At 40.9% G+C, this 23,479-nt stretch overlaps 1 protein-coding gene across 4 annotated transcripts in view; it reads right to left on the bottom strand.

Moving 5' to 3' along the window:
* Positions 1–19,707, bottom strand: part of disco-r (disco-related) — a 29,197-nt gene extending 9,490 nt beyond the window's left edge. Inside the window, exons 1-2 of one of the 4 annotated variants that reach the window (XM_068303559.1) lie at positions 19,471–19,707; positions 15,915–16,694 (exon numbers count right to left, since the gene is read on the bottom strand). The gene's annotated coding sequence lies outside the window, so the exon portion shown is untranslated. Of the gene's footprint in view, positions 1–15,914; positions 17,262–19,214; positions 19,267–19,470 lie in introns of those variants that run through there. The other 3 variants (XM_068303560.1, XM_068303558.1, XM_068303557.1) reach the window with 3 other exon arrangements.
* Between the last annotated feature and the right edge of the window lie 3,772 nt (positions 19,708–23,479).

Here is a 23,479-nt window from a genome sequence, read left to right as displayed (position 1 = left end):
TGTAGTGACACGAAAATCAATTCAACAAGCTAATCAAATATCATTGTTATTAGCATCATTTAAATGGCCTATTAGCAGTATCATTTAGATCGGTTTTTATTGGTCGCTATAGTTGACCATCAAATGGAATAAATGCCTACCCTATACAAATGAATATGAACCCCACCCCCTTAGGTAGGCTATAGTAAAGTAAATTATGTAAAAATTATAAGTTCCTTAAACTAACTATTTTTGTACATTTTGTTTTCAGAAAGCATTATTTCTTCATCCATCAGTCCTATGACAGCTGTATGCTATAGTGCTCTAAACGTTAAACCCTACAAACTTAATTTACAAATAATAATAATATGCTTTCATACCAAGTATCATCTCGATTGGTCCTAAATTGATAGAGAACTAAGCTTTAAAACAGACGGACATGGTTGTGGGGGCAATTTTGCTCTCTAAAGTATGCAACAGATAGGCCAAGAGTATGTTAGTTTGAAAAGTTGGAAATTCCTTAAAAACATTAAACATTTTCCAGCCTATTGCGTACTTTAAGGAGTAACGTTTTCACCCTAGATTGATTAATGCAAAGGACTTGTAAGATTTATGTTTTACTTATTCTATAGGGTATCATTCACTTTCGTTTCCATTTCATTTAGACTTATTTTCTTAGCTTTAACAATTTGACAGTTTAAATTTGGTTTTAACCATACAAATATTGATACAAGCGATTAGCAGAATTATCAGCTACATATTATATAGGTAATTTTTGATGTGTGTGTGTTTGTGTGTGTTTATTCTTTTTCATGTCAACGTTAGAAAGTCAACAAAATCTATGTATGAATGTATATAGAATATAACAGAATCCTGACTGTGAACTGAAGAAACCCCTTTAAGCCTCAAACTCTTTCATTAATGGCAATTGTATTTCGCCGTTGACGTTGTAATTGAATCAATAATAAAATCAAAATGTCCAACGGGGCCGACGACGGGGACGACGATGAGGACGAGGACAACAACGAGAGCGACGATGACAATGACACTTGGAATTGGAGTCCTTATTTTTTTCACCCTATTGAGTGTGTGTCCGTGTCATCGTCACCAGCTGGAACCAGCCAGGACGTCGCTTCGAGCTTCAGGCTGTTCAATCAAATATGTGCAAGTTTAACAATGACTTGGATTGCGCGAATTGAATGACTTACTAAGGATTGGATGGGGGGGAAGAGACTAACAGACTGTCTGACTGACTGGCTGACTGTTTGACTGTCTGTCTGTCTGTCTCTGTCCGTGTCTCTTTTGCGTTTTAGAATTTGTTATAATGTGTATATGGTTGGCTACATATATATTTCATTTTTTGAACTGTCTCCCTGACAGCCTACGAACATTTTGAATGACGTACAAAATTATGTCGTGTTGTCGTGCCGCGACCAGGTTGACTTTTTTCGTCGTCGTCATTCCGCCAACGATGCCTGAGACGGAGACGGTGACGGTGACGGTGACGGATACAGAGACAGACAGTGAGAGAGAGAGAGAGAGAGAGAGAGACTGGAACTGAGACGGAGACGTCGCTTGTTCCCCATTGGTGATACCGGGGGCTTGTCAGTCAGTCATTCCACTCAGTAGTAGTGACTTTGACTTGAATGCGCGGCTCGCGATTTTTCGAGTGCGACGTCGAATCAAATTGAGGAGAAAAATACAGCAACAAGAAGAAATACTTTTCATTAAAATGATTTTTACTTAATTTTGAGTTGTTGTTATTCGGCCTTAACCCTTTAGCTTTTATTTTTGTTGTGTTTGTGGGGGGTTAAAAACGGCTGTCATCCGTTTGTGTTGCTGAAGTCCCCATTAGCAGTTGATCCATGGCCAAAGTAGTGAACTGAAGAGTCGCCAGCCACACACGACTTGAGTTTGTCAGCGGCGTGACAATTCCGCATAAATCATAATCCTTGCAAGCGTTGGGCACAAGGGTTAACGATGATGGCGGACAACGACTGCGACGACGATGACGACGGGTCGTCAACTAAACATTCTGAAGTTGTTTGGCATTATAATCTTCGCTCACGCTCTGGAGCTGACACTGGGAACTGACACTGAGAATGGGACTTGGACTCAGTCTTGGTCTTGGTATTGGACAGCGACCTGGAATGGTTGAGAGGCGAAGGCAGGGGGGACTGGCATTCGGCGGTTCGCGTTTACGTTTCTTTGAAAGGCACACGTCATGACAGTGTCAGTGTTTATGCCGACCGACAGACGCTCGCTCAGTCAGTCAGTCCGTCAGTCAGTCACAAAGAAAGCACTTCAAAAGTGAACAAGTTAACGGAGGTGGGCCAGCAGGAGCACGAAGGGGGCTTGGGTTGGGGTCTCGGGAAGAGTTCGTCGCCTCCTCCAAAAAGCTCAATCGAAAAGGAGTCATGAAGGGGGAGCGCAGGAGTTGTGAAAAGTTGTGCATTGTGTCGCCCGAAAACACTTGCGCCAAGGCTCTCTCGAGCCTGTCAATCCAAAATGAATGCTACACAAAAAAGGCTGCGAAACGAATAAAGTAAACAAATGGGTGGCAAAGTGAGGGCCTCAGCCAGAGTACAGCAAACAGCGGACAGCTGGCCACAGAAAAGAACACACAACGAAGAAACGCAAACGAAACAAAATACAGAAGAAGGACAAAGTCAAGAATTGGAGGGATAAAGCCCTGAGATGGTCGATCGGTTGTTTAGTACGTTCAGTCAGTCAGTCAGTCAGTCATTTCAGTTGGTCATTCAGTCGGTTTCGGTTTCGGGCCCCGCACAATGTTATTAGCCCCCCTTTGACCCTCTGCCTCTGTCTCGACCCTCTACCCCTCCTTACCATGCCAGATACCAGTCCAGTTTTTATCCAGGGGCGTTCCGTTCAGACGGCATTAAATGATTATCTGGCTCTCTGTCATGCCACTAAGATCGGTCTCAAATTATGCGAATTTTCTACTTGAGGGTTTTTATATAGTACATACATATGTAGCTACATATACAATACATCCAAATACAAATACATATACATACATACACGGGTATGTGTTACTTGGTCTTTCTATCAAGTGCGAGTGTAAGTTTTCTGTCCTTGCTTTGTCCTGTTTTCAGTCGCTTAAGTTAAGAATTGTTAATCTTATCCATAATATGTTTATACATGTTTTCTGTGAAGAGTTTCTGATAGGCCTTACAGGACCACATAATGAATTTTGGCTAATATTTGTATCCTTAATAATAAAGTCATCAAATATTTTCAGTCTCTCCTCCACAGTGTTTGAAGAAGATTATTTACGATTAAGTAAGTCGCCTGATTGAAATATCTCTGATAAAGGACTACATTTTACACTAACTAAGTAATTTTAACCAACACATTAGTCGCATTATGTCATTTTGATTTTAAGGCGGGAATCAGGCAAAATCTCAGCAATTGTTAAAGTTCAAGAGGAGGCATAAGGGAAAAGAAGATTCATCTTGTATGGAGGAGTCTCATTTATCGACAGTTGGCGATCTCATGATGGCTTTTGCGGCAGTATCAAAACGAAAAGTCCTGCAGTGCTGTCGATAGGATGGGAAAATAAGATGGCAACAAATTGCCATGACTCCAGCCAGGGACTCGGGACTCTGGACTATGGCTCTGGGACTATGGGTGTCTGTAATCGTCAGATTGGCCAACATTTGATCGTTAAAGTATCACCGCCATCGTCATTGCCGCCGCCAAGCAACACATCAGAGCAAAAGGCCCATAAGTGCGGCATCATCAACAAAACACCAACGATCGAACCGCAGTCGGAGCCATGGCCTATTTCGATTTCTGTAAATCGAAAAGGAAACAAAAAAAAAAAGAGAGAGAGACCAAAAAAACAGACACAGAGTGCCAGGAAACCGCGAAGACTCAATGGGAATTCTCAATCGGATGCTGTGGGATATCAAGCTTTTGTAGCCTCAAGCTAAACAAAAAAAAAAAAAAAGAGGAAAAGACAACGCATTGCAGACTCCCGCACCATTCAAAGTAGTGACCGTTTCGAAAAGCAACCGACCACATAGGGTGCCAATCGTGGCATGGCCCACCTGCCCGCCTCACAGAGTCATCACCTTTCTCACTTGCTCTCTGCGTCTCTCCTTCGTTCCCTAACATTTGAAGCCGTAACAGATGTTTTTGCATCTACCAATTTGCCCTTACAATGTTAAATATTCATAATTCTAGTCAGGGAGCCGAAATATTTAGATTTTCCTTCTGTTTAGTTAGCCCACTTAAAGGACTAGCAAGAGGGGAAATCTCTGTTGGTCTCTTAAGCAACAACTTTTTAAACCCACCTCGCCCACTAGTAGAGAAGAAAGAGGCAAATGACTATTTGCCGTCGTTGTATCGTTGTTGGCCCGTTTTGGCCAAAAAGGGCATATAAATAGGAAGCCTTCACACCCATCAAAACTTCGTTTCAAGTCTCCGTCTACGACAACGACGACGACGATGACGATGACGATGTCGACGTCTCCGTTTCTGTCTCTGTTCCTGTCCCTGTCTGTGTCTCCGTTTGCAACTTCAACTCCCATCCCCATCCCCATCTTCAATTCCTGGCTGGCATTTCCTTTGTGGTATGTGTGAATTCTTGCCTCCATATGATTTTCGGTTGCGCGTCTGAAAGGTTGTATTTATTTATTTTTATGCGGCATTACATTTATTTTCTTTTTTATTCTCATGCTTGGCCTGCCGGCTGGCTGGTTAGATGGCTAGCTGGCTAGCTGGTCAGGTGAGATGCGATGAGATGAGAGCGTTGCCGGTTAGCCAGTTGAGTTGAACTGAGTTAAGTTGAGTTAAGTTCAGTTGTCCATTCCTATTCCCATGCCCATGCCCGTACCCGTTCTTCTTATTGAGGATGAGACGAGATAAGTGGCTTTTTTCACCTCTCTTTCACTCTCTCTCTCTCGCTCTCCCTTGCATTATGTGTGTGTGATCTACGACACTGCACGCGGATGCCAGCGTGGACGTGGACGAGGACGTGGTCACTGGACCCTGGACACTGGCCACTGGAAATGACGGGTTGAGTTTTCGTCGTTCGCACATTTTATGATGGCCAAGAGATTGCCCCTCTACCTCTACCTCTTTCTCACTCTCTCTCTCTCCCTCTATCTATGTGTGGAGCTACTGCTGAGTGATTGGATTGGATTGGCTTGGATTGAGCTGAATTGAGTGGAGCAATGGTACAAATAATAATAATAAAACGAACGAAACGAAGAATCGACAGAGACAGAGGAAGATAGAAAGAGAGGCAAAACAACGTCTCTCTATGGCAGGTGTCTCGTCTAACTGTTTGAAGTCCAATTCGGACTTGAACGGATCAGCAATGGCTGCTGATTTCGTTGCCATTGTTTCGTTTTTGTTTTTTTGGCATCATCAACACAAAGCTTCATCATCGACCATTCGACCCCTTCCCCCTTCTCCACACATCCCCACATCACTTCTATCCTCAACGACATCGCCATTCCGTCGTCCCCATCGTCGCCTTTTGCCGTTTTGCAGCGGGTAAGTAACTGGTTTTCTGGCTTCCATCTCGCCATTCAACTGCCACTGCCACTGCCTTCCCTCCTCCTCTTTGACCGGCCACAACTTAGCCCATGTGCTCCGTCCTATCCCATGGCATGGCATGGCCTGGCCAACCTCGGCCTCGGTTTGGCGTTTTGTCTTTTAGCCAGAATTGCCAATCATTCGCAGCCGCAATAAAATTACATGAGTAAAATGTGTCCGCGAGCATTCGTGGTACTTGATCGTTTTCAAGAGTGCGGTAATCGGTTTCAATTTCATCTTTATAGTGTTATGAAACTTGGGGTTCGAGCAGAGCTTCGATTCGTTTGCCGCCGCCGCCTCCGCCGCCGACACCACCTTCTTTCCAAGGGAGAAGGGGGTTAGGCAACACTTCTCCCCCGCTTTGCGCAATGAATTGGCAGATGCTGCACAAGCGTCTCCAAGCAGGGGTCGATGGACAAAATGGGATTTTCACGATTGAGTAGACCCCTGAATTAGTGTTGAGTGCTTTTCGATATTCGTATTTTCTCCTTTTTTTTTTTTGTTTTGTCTTCACCGAATTTGCAGTTATGATTGATTGATTAATCTTAAAACACGCCATGCTAATGATTAAAGTTTTTCCCCTAAATGGTGATGTGGCATAAAGTTCTACTCAATGAAGAGGAAAATAGTGTGGTAAGTAATAAATAATTAGTGTGGCTGCATATTCCAAAGTCAGAAATACCAAACTGTTGTCCTTGATGTCTCCGCGACAATTTAAATATGAAGACATATTTTATAAATATGCAAAAATTCACCAAATTAACATATTTTTGCACCCACCCAACACAAACACACGCACACACACACACCGAGCAGTTTGTTGTGTGGTGCACATGTATAGTGTTCATTTAATGCTACGCCCCTGATTGCCCCCAAGATGCAGCTGCCTTCACATTCATCTCATCATCCCATCCTGTGTGCGCATCCGTTTTGGTCAACGATGCAATGTCCATGCCGCTGGGCTCCTATTGCTGTTGTGGTGGCTCCTGCTCCTCCATTTATTTGAGATTGCGCACGTTGCCTGGACCCCGAGATTCCAGACCCAGGGCCTGTAGAAAGCAATTCACTGTAATTGCTTTGTGACTTATGGCCCAAAAGCAGCCATCCAGCCAACCATCTAGTCAGTCCCAGCCAACTTGCGCGATCGTCAGAATCCAGCAAAGGCGGCAGGTAGCGTCATGGCCAAACACTGCATCTCTCCCTCTCTCTCTCGTTCTCTCTGTCGCACTATTTCTGAAGATTCGACCGATGATGTTGCGTAGTCTGTCGAAATGGTAGTGGCGTCTTGACCTTGTCATGCCATTAAATAAATTCAAACAGAAACTAAATTCGCCCTGATGTGTGTTACGTACACGCCCGAGTCAAGCAAAGCTTAAAAATGCAAGTCGATGGCAAAGCCGATGTTTTGAGGTTGATGTTAAAGTCGTCGTCGGTTCGTCGGGGTTCGTAAGCTCCGGTCGTGCCACATGACAAGTGTCCGCCCCCTCTCATGCTCCTCCCTATTAACCCAACATGGACACTGACTGGACTCTGACTGAATGTTGACTGCTGAATGCCTGGACCTGAACCCTGTACCCTAATCCCACCCCCTTTGTCAGCTACATCACGAGCAACATCTACCAAGAAGCCTCACACCGTTTCGCCATCCAAACAGACTGGGCTGCCGTTCTCTCGTCGTCGTGGCAATCGTGCAGCATCCATCCTTACCCCTAACCCCTCCCACCCCTTCACCTTCTGTTATTCCCTTCTCGATAGTCGCCGCCTTTGTCCATATAACAAGTTGCCATATTTTGATGGATTCCTCTCTTGAAGGTGTAAATATTAACCAAAGGGCAGTGAGAAAACGTGCAAGAAAACCACCGACAACACCGAACAAGCCCGAACAAAGCCCAAAGGAGCAAAGTGAAATCACCTTAGTTCTGCTTCCCATTGCAGGTTTTCGGTTTTCAGTTCTGTTTTTTGTTTTTTTTTCTCTTTTTATGTGTCTTGTAGTGGTAGTAGTAGTAGTTTCTGGTAACTGGTTATTCTTACTTATTTCTCGTATTGTTAAGATTTATGACAGATGCTCATTGAATCCCTAATGTGTATAAAAACCATATCAACAGAGACATTTCCTGCCTGATTTTGTGCTAACAATGACCGAAACATGTTTTGCTTCAAAGGGTCAAAATTGTGTCGTTAAATGTCGTTATAACGGTTCACCGATCGATCGTTCCCTATACTAAATCGAGAATCAAAAACAACCAAAAAAAAAACCTACATATGTATGAATATAATGTATGTAGTTGGCCCTTCATGATAATAATCAACATGACAACATTTTGGCCAACTCGATGTGTGTGTGTGTGTGAGAGAGAGAAGGAACATTTGGAATTATGGCAATATGGGGCATATGACCGAAAAGGAATGCGTTGTCATCCCGTTGTTAATGCTGTTGTCTTCGACTCTGGTCTCCTCGTCTCCCATCTCGGACTCTGTCTCAGACTCTGGCTGGGGCGATGAGTGCGCCCTCCCGGCCTGGAACTGGTAACCTGGAGAACATTGACTAATCAACATATCAGCACGCTGCTGGCCCGAAAACGACTCTCAGAGGAGATCTGTAGACACGGTACACGGTAGAGATCTCTTCAGGTTGGCCTTGCGTGTCTCCTCAGAGTGTGTCTCTGTGTGTGTGTGTGTGTGTGTGTTTGTCCCATGCGGCGTGGCAATTGCAGCAGATAATGGCGCAAAGTGCCATGGCCTGGACTGGCCTGGACTTGCATTTGGAATTGGACTGGATCAAATGGAGATGGAGGCAAAAGGCAAATGCCTCAGCTTGGCTTGGCTCAGCTGATGCGTGCTTGGACTGGGCTTGTCATTAGCTCACAGCTGCCAGCGTGAGCTCAATTACAGGCGCTGGCCCAATACCATAGAGAGGAGACGCCGAGTGAGAGGGAAGCGAGCTGGGCCAGCCAGGCGGCAGGCAGGCAGGAAATCGCATGCTATTACAAATTGTCCACATCAATAAATACTATATACATATACATACATATATATGCTTATACTAAGGTATATATCATACATACATATGTATATACGATTATAATTGCTAGACTGTGACTGAGAGTAGAACTCAAACTGGAATTGGCTATTGAAGGGGGCGGTTGTAAAGAGGGCGGATGGACACCAACAGAAACTGATGTCACCGTTCTGATAGTCATTGACAATTGGCAAGCCAAGGACATTGGCTTGACCTTGACCATTGGAATTAAGGGAAATCCCACACTTACCTAATATTTTTCTAATATCTTCATTGGATTATAGAGAAATTTCATTTCAAAGTTTCTTAATTCTTAAATTTCTTAATCAAAACTTGTTTCATATGACAGAAAATGAAATGCAATGGATTGTAAATAACATTAAAAACTGTGGCAACTACTTGGAAATATTTCTCATTTAATTTGCCAACATGGTGATTATGACATTTTGATTTCAATCATTTGTGATGTGTTTTTTGTTTTTTGTCAGTGTAGTCTCGAGTTTGAACTACTTAATTGCACACCCCATCCCAAAGGGGCAATCGAAAATCTTTGACCCAAACATAAACATAAATGCCGCTTGCCTCTGGCCATCATCAGTGGAGCTCGTTAAAACTGAATCTGAGTTGGGGCCTGGGATTGGGAGACCAAGTTATCGTCGGGGTGGTAGTCAGAGACGGAGACAGAGACAGAGACAGAGACTTGGTTGTTGGCTTTCTTTGGCATGCGTGATAATTTGAATATAAAAGCATATTAAATATGTGATGCATCAACAGCAATGGCCAACGACGATGTCTTGGCTAGGCCTTTGGGATGGGAATGACGACTACATCATCATCATCATCATAAGTTTCTCAAGTCTTAAATGCATAATTAATTTCCACTTCTCTCTCTCTCTCTCTCTCTCTCTCTCTCTCTCTCTATCTCTCTTGCTTTTCATTCGAGAGATTTTTTTGTGCGTTTTTCCCATAGAATTGTCAACGTTGCCCGCATTATACTGTGGGGCCCAATGATTGTTTCAGGGGCAATTAAACTATGGGATGGCCGGGCAGGGCGGCAGCGATCGGGGTTTACGATGTGAAAAGAAGCCATTAAGGTCGCGCATGTCACAAATTAGCCAAAAATTAAAAACATTTAATCTTTTGAGCCCAAGCAGCAAGAGGAAGGCACTGATGCCGCCGACGACGGCCAAGAAAAACCACCAAAAACGAAAAGCTACAACAAAGCAAAAGCAAAACAAAACAAACTAAACAAAAATTATACAAATACAAAGAAGACAAAGAACAACAACAAGAAAAGCCAAGAAAAAAATATTTAAAAACAGCGCCCAACACACAAATAGCATCACTAGTAATCCAATTATTCGATTATATTCAAAGAACATTCTAAAGTGGCAACCTAACTATCATTAATAGCTTTAATATTTATCTAAAATTCATTTATTTAGAACATCGTTAAAGAAAAATGGTTAAAGATAATTAATTATGTTCAAAGGACTAACAGAAATTGTCAGGGAGTATGGTAAACCTAAGAATTTAAGTCTTAAACAACAACAATTAATATGATTAACTAAAACCTAAAGGTCTTAGACAACTTAAACCAATTACAGAAAAGACGTGTCTAATCATTTGACCAGCATTGTACAAATTGGCCACTCACGCCACTCAATTACTACAAATAGAAAGTTAACTTTTATGAGTAGAGAATTACATGACGCGAAGAGAGCAAGTGGAAGAGACTTGGAAGTAGGGTGAGAACAAGGGGGAGAAGGAGGAGTAGGAGGGCTTATAGGTGGTGGCCCACAATGTTGATTCCCAAGTATTTCAATCTGTTTTACATCTAATCTATGTATGTGTGTGTGTGTGTAAATGCAACAACTGAGGCCAGCGCCTATGGGATGAATGTTGTGCGAGATGGGCTAAATGCCAAAAAGGCGATCGATCTTAATACCAAAAGCCAAATTTTTGTTGGCCAAATCAAAGTCTGTCAAATCTATATAGTTGTAGTTGGTTTGTCAATTGTGCGGGAATACATTCGATTGATGTTCGAATAGGTGATTCATTCAAATATATCTATCTATAAATCTTTATGTTATGTATGTATGTGTGTGTTTGTATCTTAATAATTGTGGCATGGTAATTATTATTTTTTGGTTTCTATTGACCTTGTCGACTCACTGACTGACTGACTGGCTGGCTGGCTAAGCTCACTAACTGAGGCTCGACAGAGTCTCCGAGATGAACCTTCTGCTTTAAGGCCGATGTTGTTGCTTTTGCCAATCTCTCACGGCCTTCGTGACTATGGGGGGAACTATGAATTGATTTTGTATAAATTATGAAAAATGCTTTTGTACATGAAATGTATGTGCAAGTATGTACATATCTCTCTCTACTAGAGATAGATAATGCCTCTATCTCGCTCACTGCCCCCCTTATACTCTCCATCTCTATCTGCTTGTGTCGATGTCGATGATGAAGTGCGAGGTTTACGCATGTTTCGCTGCTGTTTTCCAACACATCCATCCATCCATCCATCTATCCAGCCAGCCATTCCTCCTTCTCCTCCCCTCTCTCGCAGCCCTTCCTTCATCCAATCGCAGACAATGGAGCAATTTGATTTTTGCTTGTTATTTTGCAAAAAAAAAAAACAACACACACACACACAAACAAAAAATGGGGAGAGAAAAAAAAAACAGAGGAGGAAAAAAAATTGATCAGAGTGGGTCCAGCCCCACACACACACACAATCACTTACAGATGGAGTGCAAATGTAAATGTATCTGTATCTGTTTATTTGTCCGACTATATGTGAGCTGGTTTCTACCTTGAACCGCGACCCCCTGTCGATGATGATGATGATACTGATGATGTTGAATGGATAGACCCAGCGACTGGCGGAAAAGCGATTGCGAATTCGATTTTGAGATTGCTCCGTGCGCTGATTGACGACAACATGTCAGAGAGGACCAGAGCAGAGTAGGTCCGGGAATGGCAAATAAAATGAAAGCATAACATTTCAATACCCTTAAATTTTAACAATTTCATTGACATACAACAATGGCTTAAAGGATTTACTTCTATTAAGTGTACTGAAGAGACAGCAAATGTTTATTTCAAAATGTTTTCTCCTCACACGTTTCCTAAGCAAGTCCATTTACCTGTGTCCTATACTCTAAATGAAAAAGAAAAAGAATAATCTTTAGTTGCCAATTGCTAGATTAGCTTATCGCATTTCAATTTCATTCACTAGCAATGAGGTCATTTTTATAATAAGAAATCACTCATACGCCATGTTGGACGGTTAAAAGAATGAATTAAGAACCGAACCGAACTAAAGTGAAGATTATCTTTTTGCCAAATGCAACTAATTAGGTCTTAATACCAATAAATTGTCCAAATTGTGCTAAAGTACTGCATTATAATCCGGATTTTCTGTAATCTTTTATTTTTTTTTGGACAACATATTTGCAGCATTGCATTCATTATGATTGTTTTGATGGCAGGTGATGGGGGAGGGGTATAATGCAGGGGGTGAGGAGTTTACACGCAGTGACTTGTTGTTGGACTGGAATGAATGGTCAAATGGACGAACTGCCTTTTTTATGCTCAAATAACATGGCGAACGGGGGTTGTTGTTGTTGGCTGGTTGGTTGGTTGGGGGCAACAAAAATTCAATTTAGTGCCAGCCACAACAAAACAACAACAGCAATAATAACAGCAGCAACAGCAGCAACAACAACAGGAACAAAACACCGCAAAAGCGGCGAATGCAATAAATTGTTTCATTCGCGGCACGACGCGCACCTGACACATAAGCTCCGAATTGTCGTCTTCATCTCGATCCAGAGCCAGAACCTGAGACTGTGACTGCGACTGCAACTGCGACTGCGATCGAGCCTTAGCCAGGTTTTTGCTTTTGCTCTTACTTGTCTTGGGTCTCGGGGTCTGCCCCGGTCTCGAACAGAAAATGAACTCAAGCGGCAGCTTCAACAGCGGCATGTACAATTGGGTTTGAACATCTGGTGACTTGCTGTGCAACAGCGGTCACTGTGCAATCTACAGTGGTTGTTAGGCCCATCTAAATGGCATACGCATTATGGATAAATACAAGAAGGATACCTAGCCAGGCACAGGCAGCATCAATTAAGAAACTTGCCATGACATTTTATTGATTTTGAAAACTAAATTCAAACCATCAACATCAATTCGCATCTTCTAATTGTAATTCCCAACTAGTTTTAGCCGTAAAACCATTTTAAAACTATTCTTATTGCAATGCCCAAATAGTTTCGAGCTTTAAAGGACTTTTTCTTGTAATTCCCAACTAGATAGAGAACTGCCATTGGATTTGCCATAAAACAAGTATAAAATGTAATTTTGTGCCACTGTGCAGAAGCAATTATATTGAGCAATGCATGGTGGGGGTGAGCAGATTCAACGGATTATGCGATCTGGCGCTGGGCAGGCCCAACGATGATGACGAGAACAGGACGACTGCGGCATGTTGTTGTCCCGATGTCCGTTGGCTGGCTTATTGCATCTGCACACACTTCCACACACACACACACACAGACACAATCATGTGTGTGTTGTTGCTGCTGCTGTTGCAATTTCATTTTATGCCACCGCAAGGCAAGGGTATCGAAAGTTGAAAAAAAAAGAAGAAAAATACTTCAGTTCCACACCCGGTCACAGAGTGTGCAAAATGAATGCTGTCCTGAGAGAACGAAAAAAAAAAAATATGAAAAACGAAGCGAAAAGATCCATTCCATACAGATCTCTCTCTCTCTCTCTCGCTCTATCTCTTTCCTCTGCTCTTGCCTTTGCTCTTGAAGTGCCCCCTAGGCTTGGCTTTCCACCTCATTATAAGTTGGCTTTACTTTGCTAATTCATGACGAAATATGCTAATTAATAGCCGGCAACGGGCCACGGGAATATTCACTACACACACACACACACACACACACACGGTGGGGCAGAGCGTAAAAATTGAAATGCGTCTCGTTATTCTATAAGTTATGATCCAGAGTAAGTCAGCAAGACTTAAATGAGAGACCGTAGGATGAATGGTTATTTATGGACAGCTTGTGACATTGGCCAATGGACGAAATGAATGAATGATTTTCCAAAGAAAATCAAAATAACAGAAATTGATAATTATTTATATCTTATATTTGTTATTTTGTGAAATGGAAAAATGAAATAAACATTGTGATTCCTTGGGCAAACCTTTTCGTCGCATTCGCTGGGAGCTTTTGCAGGTGCACTGATGCAAAGATGCCGTGTGATGATGGAGGAGCCGTGAAGTTGGCGACGGCGTCACCATCAACGCCTGAGTGACAATTACTGTTGGCAATCAACCATGGATCGAGCCAACCGGGCATAGCCAACGACAACGAGTTGTTCAATCTGAAGACCGTTTCCATTCTGTCTCTCTGTCTCCGTCTGTCCGTCTGTCTGTCATTTTTAGCGCTGCTTTGGCACTAACTTGCTTACCCCCAACCCCGCCTTCTTCTCTATATCTGTAAGGCAATGCGGCAAGGGGCCACCGGTGAGCTGTGCGGGGGAGTAGGACGGGGGCTAAACCCACCAGGTACTAAATGGCAACTGGAAAAGTCAACTGCCGTTCTATTGCTAATTATAAGCATGGTGCAAAATTTACAATGCCTGTGTTTTTTTTACAGCTCACGAACAAGCGATTATAACGTCTACAAAAATGATATTCGAGGGAGCCAACTGAATCTCAACTCTCCACCATTTGCCCAGTCATTAGCTATCCACCATTTGGAGACACAAAATGAGAATTTATCTACGGAAATCGTTTACAACCTTTGATCTCCCACAAGTACAGAGATCAAAATATCATTTCAAAACACTTTTCCACCCAAATGAGAGAGAGAGTTTCAAGAGTAAACAATTTCCATAAATCAGAAACTTAATTCTTGTTTTATTTATTTAATTTAAATTTACTTGCTTTGCTTTTCTAATTCTTTTTAAGCTAAGAGAACTTGTTAGCTCGAGCTTCTAATCTTCATTTAACTCAAAAACGAGAAAGGAATATTCCAAAACCAATGAAAAACCACCAAAAATATTGTCAAATATTTAAATTGCATTTAAAATTTTCAGGATATAGAAACTCAAAGTGTTTTAAGTTAAATCATGTAAAATTTACAAACCCCCAAAAATATGCAACACATTTGCATGTACCTAACAACAGAAATGGAAGGACAAAAGTTTATCATACTTTTCCATTAACGTGTTACATTTAAATTTCATCCGAGAAACTTTTTTACAATTCGAATATATTCATTTCCATCCATGACATTACTTGGTTTTGCTTCTATGCTCAAGGTATTATCATTTTTCACTGATACCACAATCCTTCAGTTTCTTAAGACATTATTAGCCTTATCTGTTTCTGTTTAAAATGGCCTTAAAATTTGAAAAAAATATGTTTTTTTTTTTTGGAAAGAGGCGCCCAGATATAGATTCTATATGCTGGCTAAGGAAAATTGAGTTGCCCTATCCTGTCCTAAGATGTCCTTTCTACTCCACTTTCTTTTCGTCTGACTCGCTTCAGCTTACAGCTTCCAAACGGATAGAATAGGGATGTTCCAATTGGTAAAAGAGATATTGACTATTTGGCTTGATTTGTCGCTAACAACTTGATATCCAAAGGAAGAAAGATCCAAATATATTGCCAACTCCATCAATATATATCTCAAGCAAAATGTTTTGAACCCTTCAAACAGAGAGTTCCTTTTATCAGGTTTATTACAACTTTTTCCGACTGAAGGCTAATGGCCCTAAAAAACTGAATTTGTTTTCCGACACATGAGAATAAAACTTATTTAATACACGACACAAAAACTAACTAACAACTAAATGTCCAGTCATTAGCGGGAAAAAAAAACGATCGTTTTTCGTAAAAACTGTAAAATATGATCAAGTGATTTAGACCATAAGAATATCTATTTCGAAATCATTTTGTTTGCAGATGAAGTCGAAGGCCTTCTATTGTTTAGATCTAGTATTAATAAGTAACCACTTGGTATTATTTATCACAAATCACAAAGTAATGGCTCATGGCCATATGAAAGGTTTGGTAAAGTTTACAAAATATTGAACTTTCTATTGACACATTTAGGATTTCTAATTAACTTAATTGTGTGTGAGAGAGAGAGAGAATTGCATAAGTTTTTTGGTTTAGCTTAATTGGCAAAATAAGAAAACAAAAAGTTGCTTACTTTTATATCTTCTATAATTGTTTCCATCTCCCCCCTCTCCCCATCTATCTATCTATATCTATCTCTTTGTTGCTTTGTATGTTAGAGTTTGTAGATTAACTCACCTGCGTTGTGATGTATATATATATGTAGTTAGATCGATAGATAGATGTGTTTGTTGCTCGACACTTGTGTGTGGTAATTGCTTGTTAATGTTGCTGCTGATGTTGCTGTTAGTTGTTCTTGTTGTTGTTGTTGGTATATTCTATAATCAAAGCTTATTTAGTTGTTTTGGGTTGGTGTTGTTGTTGTTGTTGTTGTTATTGTTGTTACTGTTGATAGTAGGCACACAGCACACATACACACATATACACTAAATACACATGTATATGTAAATGTGTGTAATATTTAATTCTCTTTTTCATATTTTTGTCATGATTTTTGTTGTTGTCGTTGTTGTTGATAAATTTGATGTATTTGAAATTTGACTTGTTGTTGTTCTTAAAGCTTCTTCTATGTTGTTGTTTGTATTGTGTTGTGTTGTGTTGTGTGTGTGTGTGTGTGTCTGTGTGTGTAAGTGTAAGTATGTTTGTTTTTCACATTTGCACCTCGATCTCGATCTTCTGGGCCCCAACAAATGCCGATGATGATAATGACGATGTTGTTGTTGTTGTTGTTGTTAATGACGTTTTGTCGCGTTTGTCGCTTGGTGAATGTTGTTGTTGTTGTTTTTAATTTTGATCACATAATAATTATAATAACGATTATGTTAATATGTTTAATGCTCTCCTCTCTTCGGTTTGTTGTTGTTTTTGCTCCTCTTTTTATTTTGGTTTTCTTTTCTTTTGATTATAGAAACTAAAATTTCAATGTTTAGTTGTCGTTTATTGTTGTTTGCTTGTTAACTGAAAGATATATATTAGATGATTGAGTGTGGGTCGGCCGCGGGGGGCTCACAAGGGGTTAAGGGGGGCCTGGAAGGAGGGTGGTAGGTTGCAGCCGAAGGTTCTATAAACTTAAAAGTACTTTATTTGTGTTCATTTTTAGCACTCTCGTTTATGGTTGATGGAAATGCACAAAAAACACTTTAACACGCGCGACCGTTTTGAAGAAGAAAAAGCAATGCTGGGATCACTTTTACATATTTTTTTCTTTTTTTGTATTTTTTATGTATTTTCTATTTAGAGGTGTGTTGATGTTTTTTTTTTTTTTAGTTTTTCCTTGTTGCACTTGCTTGTCGCGTGTTTAGTTTTCTTTTGTGTGTGTGGGTATGGGTGAGTTTGTGTGTGGGTGTGTGTGTTCTTTTAGGCTTTTTTTTCTATTTCGGTTTTTGATCCGTCCGTGGCAAAGGCCGAGCGAGAGAAACGCTGCCGCCGCTTTTAAAAACGGTTATAAAATTGCACGACACAAATTTTTGGTGCGGCGGCGGCGAACGGCAACTGGGCTGGTTCGGCGTTTGTCGTTCTGTTGTCGTTGTCGCCATTTTTGCTGGCGGAAAAAAACTTTTTATGCACTTTGCACTCTCCATCTCTCTTCTACTCGCACCTGCATCTCTCTGTGTCTGTGTGTGTGTGTGTGTGTAAATGCAGGGAACAGCCCTCTCGCTCGCACTCGACGCACAGCGACAGAAAACAACAAGCAAATCCCGCACCCACACCCGCAACCGAAAACGACAACGACAACAACGACGACAACGACGACGGCGACACATACAATCAAAAACTCATTCGGGCTACTACTTTTTGGGGGCGCAACACGCCCTCAACGCCCAGTCGCAGTTGAGCAAACCAGGATCCGGATCCGCAACGCCATCTACTTTTTGCACGGATTCTAATAAAATGCCAGAGCACAAGAAGAGACACAAAAAAAGCGTGAGAGGGAGAGCTAGGAAGAAAGAGCAAAATGAAAAAAAAAAAAAACACAAGCAACAGCAACAAAAGAAAAAAAAACCGAAGGTTTCTGCGACAATATGCGACCGAGCGAGGACGGCAGCGAAGCTGACTGCGCTGCTCGCCCATTTGCGTCGACCAATGAAATGACACTCGACGACAATATTAAAGAACACACACAGACACAGGCAAAGGCACCCAACACCAACACACACACACACTGGCTCACATGCACGCAAAAAACGAATCACAAAAAAACGAAATGTCGTCGTCGTCGTGGTCGTCGTGCAGAAGAAGAACACTATTGGAATGCTGAGGACAGAACCGAAAAAAAAAAAAATACTGTGGCCCCCCACCCTCCCACACCAAAGCAGGGCAAGGGGCTGCGTGGGGTTGCGAGGAATAAGAAGGGAGGGCTATGTAATCCAATCGAATCAAGAACAAACACACACACACATACACATAGTCATGCGGTTTGTGTTTTTGGGGGAGGAGTGGGGGAGACTGAATAAAAAACGAACGCAATTGAATCGTCGAAACCAATCCAGAGGACGCACCAAATGACGAAGCAGAAGACCAAAAGCAAACGGCGACGCCAGCGACAAGCGACAATCGACGACGACGACGACGACGCGACACTTTTGTGCAAGTGCGAGTGGGAGCGACACGAGCGACAGAGACACACACACACACAGACCCACAGTTGGAATGCGAAAGGAAAGAAGTATTAGTATAGGGAGTATAGGCGAAGTAGCGCATGGGAATGTAGTAGGGGGGGAGAATGTAGGGTGGCAGGATGGCGATTGTATATGTATGTGTCCATTGCCATGTCCTGTGAACAGAGAACCGTTATGGGCCAAACGACCCCTACACACACACACACACACAGAGAAAGAGACAGGCAGTGAAAGAGAGAGCCCAGTCGCAAGCAAGAGAGAAAGAGAGAGACACAAAAAACCCCCCGCCTACACCATTTCGTTTCGTTTCGTTCTGTTCTGTTCCGTTCTGTTCTGTTCTTATTTCCTTCAGCCAGTGGCGACAATTGAGGGTAGTCATTTTTAATGCGCGGACATTACATAGTCCTTTTCGTTCTCCTCTTTGTCCTCATCGTCGGCGACTTCATCTCCCCTATGTACAAGCAATCCTGCTGCAGTCCTGTCACTTAGTTCTTAGTGTGTGGGTGACTGTGACTGTGGATGTGGATGTGGATTCTGGGGTGTAAGGGGCGTTCACTTGCTTGCACTCTATAGACAAAATGAATTAGGGTCCAAACCCACACACACACACACACTTACAGAAACACACACACACAAAGGAGGCGCGCACATTAGAAAATAGTTTTGATATAAAATTTATCCATTTTTGTTAACTTTATCATTTATAATAATATTTTGCATCATCTTATGCACTTAAAGATAAATTGTTGAACATTTTTTGTTTGTCATTTTAACACACCACAAGAAAAAAAAAAAATTAAATCTTGATTTGTTGATAGAAATTGAAAAATTTTGAGAGAAAAAAAACAACAAAACTAACAAAAGTCAAATCTCGTCGGGCGGCCGATTAGGTGGCGCGGGCGATCATGGCGATTCGACGCAAGATTTCGATCTGTTGGATCGAAATCAAAACAAAAAAAAAGAGTTCTTGCTCTGTTTGTGTCGCGCTGGCGTTTTTGTCGTTTTAGCGACGGCAAAACAACACACGCGCGCGCAACGCGGGCAACAACAACAAATACAAGAACAGAACAGAATACAAGACGACAAAATAACGATGATATGAAGGCGACACATACAACATACACACAGTGCAGCGGCCACAACGGCCGCAACGATGACGATGACGACGACGACGACGACGTCGAGAAGCAGTTTTCAGTAAGTAACGCGTTGGAGGAGAAGGTGAAGGAGGTGGCGTTGGCGTTGATGGTGGTGACGGTAGCGGTAAAGGCGGAGGCGGGGCGGCCGGCTGAGAATCCAAGAGACTGCGACGATTTTTACCCGATTCCGATTGCGCTGCGATATGTGTGCGATGCCGATGCCGCAAGTCGACTTCACTATTTGAAATCACGTCGCTGCCGTCGCAGCTTGTTGGTGCTTGTGCCGTGCCTTGCTGCCACTGCCACTGCCGCTGCTTTCGTTGGCGTCACTTAGCCTCTCGGTCCCCGGTTAGTAGTAGTAGTAGTAGTAGTAGTAGTAGGAATGAAGTGTATTTGGTTTTTCGTTTGCTTTGCTTTGCTTTGCTTTTGGCGCTCGCGAGCTCTCGGAGATGGAGTTGGAGACGAAGTCCACACACACACACACACACACACATACACATTTATATATTTATGTCTCTCGCATACTTAGAACCAGAGCAGCGGCCAACTGGCGAACATACACACACACACACACACACACACAAATGCACATTGGCGCCGCAATTGTCCATTCGTGCTCTGTGCGTGTAGTATTGCTTGCTTGCTCACACTCATATGCTCACGCCCATATATGCATCCACCGCTTACTCACTCTCACCCAGCAATAAACGGCAGACACACACACACACACACTCACAAGAGACTCTGAGAGAGCGATAGAGCAGTGTTTGGGCAAGCAGTGCCAAAAAATTATTAAAGTCGAGCAAGTTTTAAGAGTAAAATTTCAAGCATACAAATACTCTCTTTTGTTTATTTGCTCTCTCTTATCCATTGTCGGACTGTTGCTTCTTTTAGTGATGAGATTTATGCACCCTACACTATTACGACACTTGGTAAAAATCGGTCTAAATGTCTAACAAAGAGTTAACTAAGTGAATTCGATTAAATTTTGAATGATTTGCCATTTACAATCTTAATTGGCTCATTTTAATCATTCTTGAATTATCTATTTACTAAACAGTTTGTAAATACTAAGTGATTGTGAGGTTCCTTTAAACCCTTTTCTTGCAATACTTTTCGATAATGCTTACTTAATCTGTTGAATTTGGAAATAGTCTACTTAATTTTCAAAATTCACATTTCTGTGAGAGATCCATAGTAGAAATTTGTAAAGATTTCATGCATAATTGTAGGTAATAGCTCAAACTTGTATGCTCGAAATGCTTCCTCTCTCTCTCTCTCTCTCTCTCTCTAGTTCTTGCTCTTTACCATCTCAGGGCCGACGCACTGTTTGTGTGAAGCATACGGTGAGTGGCAGAGGCTGAGGCACGGCGGCAGCAATGAATTGTCCAGTTATCAAGGGACCTCAATGGGAGAGAGAGAGAGAGAGAGAAAGAGCGATTGCTATAGAGAGAGAGAGAGGGAATGGGGTCCAAATCAAGTGTTCACTAATGAAATAATTAATTACGAGCACAAGCAGCAAATCCATTCGCCCAGTTTTATTCCCCAACCATCTAACCCTCCCACACACCAACACATACTCACACACGCACACACACATACACAATCTCGTGTGGTCTGGCTTTCAAAGCGTCATCAGAATGTCGACATTCTGTGGGATCCATCGATATTTGTATTGATGGGCAGACGGAAAAATCTTCTCTCCTCTGCTTCTGCTTCTGCTTCTCCACCACACTTTGCCAGCCCTTTTAGTGTGTGGAACTCTGCTCATCATATATATGTACATACATATATCCTTTCCTGTCCTTCTCCCCCTTTTATCCACTGCTGATGCTTCTCTGTGTCACATCTGCGGCAAGAAGTCAAACAAACAGGGGGAAAAAAATGCACATGTAATCAAATTAAACCAATTTAATTAAATCAGTTTAGCAATTTCTTCGTATTCAGCATGAAAATCAGTTTCGTTATGTATCTCCAATGTCGGTCAAACAAACTATATATGTACATATTTAATGCCGATCGGTGAATACAACATAAAATTGCCAAATTGACTGGCAAAAATTGAAATTCAAATGTATACATACATATATATACATATATATATTCTAGACATACGATTAATTTTTAATTTTCTCTTTTTTTTTTTTTTGTTTTTGTTTTTAGCCGGCTGTCTTTTATATATATAGAATCAATGAACAATTATAAGAAATTTTCCATTAGTGGCAGATTTTTGCAATTTATTTTAGTATGTAATGCCAATAGAGAAATCATTTGCCTAGTATATATTGATTATAATATTATTATATAAAAATAAACATGAGAAATATTTATTAAATATCCCCATTTCTTCTTAATGAATCTATTAGATTCTGGAAACTGTTTCTTCTTGTAAATATTAAGACTTAAACCGTTAGTTTTAATATTTTATAACTCTGAATTAATAATAACTAAATGTTAAATATCATAAGACCATCTTTAATCTCTCAATAAGTATTCTATGTCTTTTCTATATACATATATCTAAAAGTAAGAGTTAATAGAGCAAGTTTAGAGCAATATCACTCATACGCAGTGTTGTTCAGAAGATAACTTAACGAAATCTAAACTTATTTAAAATGCAAACTTTTAGATAAATGATTGTAAGTTTAATAATTTAAGATTGCGTGTCATTTAGACTCCTTTTCAGTTAAAGGGTTAAAGGTTAGAGGAAATTTGTTCCCCAAAGTATGCAGTAAACATTAAACGAAACTGCATTTGAAATGTCCTCCAGCTAAAACAATAATTCTCTTGACAAGCATTGTTTAGACGATTTTATTTTGAGCTGCAAGGCATTTCGAAAGCTTTTATAGTTTCGAAGCCCATTGCCTACTTTAGGGGGTAAACTTGCAAACATTCTCCATAACATTAAGTACTTTACATATGTAAAATATTTTTATTTAAAATGTATATGTGAGGTTATTTTTTTTTTAACAAAAGATTCATCAATACCAAAAATTCTATAGCAGATTTTTGTTTCTATTTTGTTTTTTTTTTCTTTAGCATTTGATTTTAATTTAATCTGGATCAATGCTTTAGATTTGGCATCAAAACAAAAATTCTCTGGAATATGTTGTTATTTTATGGAAGTTTTAAGCTTGATGATTTAACATTTAAGTTAAGTAACAAATCAAGGGGGAAAGAAAGAGGTAAAAACTGTTTTTGCATAGAAATAATCAATAGATTGAAGATACATTCTTATGTATGTATGTATGTATGTATGTATGTAGGTACTTCATTCGGTATTGTGCTCTGTCAAGGGGTTTGGATGGAATGGGATAATGGGGAAGATGGGGGCTAAAATCTTTTGGAAATAGAATCAAATGTCAATTGCAAACAAATGCTCAAATATTTATCTATATATTCACATACATATGTACATATAGATATACATATGTACATATATGTTTGTTTCAATATGTGCTTGGATACAATTTGTTTACGGTAACTACACACACTTACACATGTGTATGTGTGTGTGTGTGTACTGATAGCAAGAACAAAGCAAATATACAAATATCTACAACTAGTCAAAGGTGTAGGATGTAGCTATAAACATAGATATATGTATGTATATATGTATGTATATGTTTGTCTTGGCCAATGTATAGGCAAAGAGCCACTCATTTTTGCATGTAAACATGCCAGATAACTGTATATACATACATATGTATGTATGAATGTGTGTATGTAACTTTCTTATGTACATCAATTGAATGTCTGTGGAAAATTTTAGGTACAACTTGCATTCTGAGTGCAATTTATTTGGCCACTCGTCATCGTCGGACACCCGAAACTCAAAAATCCGAGTGCCATCTATATAAAGTGCTTCCTTTCTCCCTCACACACACACACACACACACACACAGAGATAGTAGCTAATGTGTCGCTTGCCATTCGATAGATCTATGTGACACCTGAAAATGTGTCGCCTTGTCTGTGAGGCGTC

This window comes from Drosophila tropicalis, unplaced genomic scaffold (assembly GCF_018151085.1).
Source record: "Drosophila tropicalis isolate 14030-0801.00 unplaced genomic scaffold, ASM1815108v1 contig_158, whole genome shotgun sequence".
NCBI classification, from domain to species: domain Eukaryota; kingdom Metazoa; phylum Arthropoda; class Insecta; order Diptera; family Drosophilidae; genus Drosophila; species Drosophila tropicalis.
Note: the sequence above shows the minus strand (reverse complement) of the source record. Positions and strands in the feature narration are given on the sequence as shown.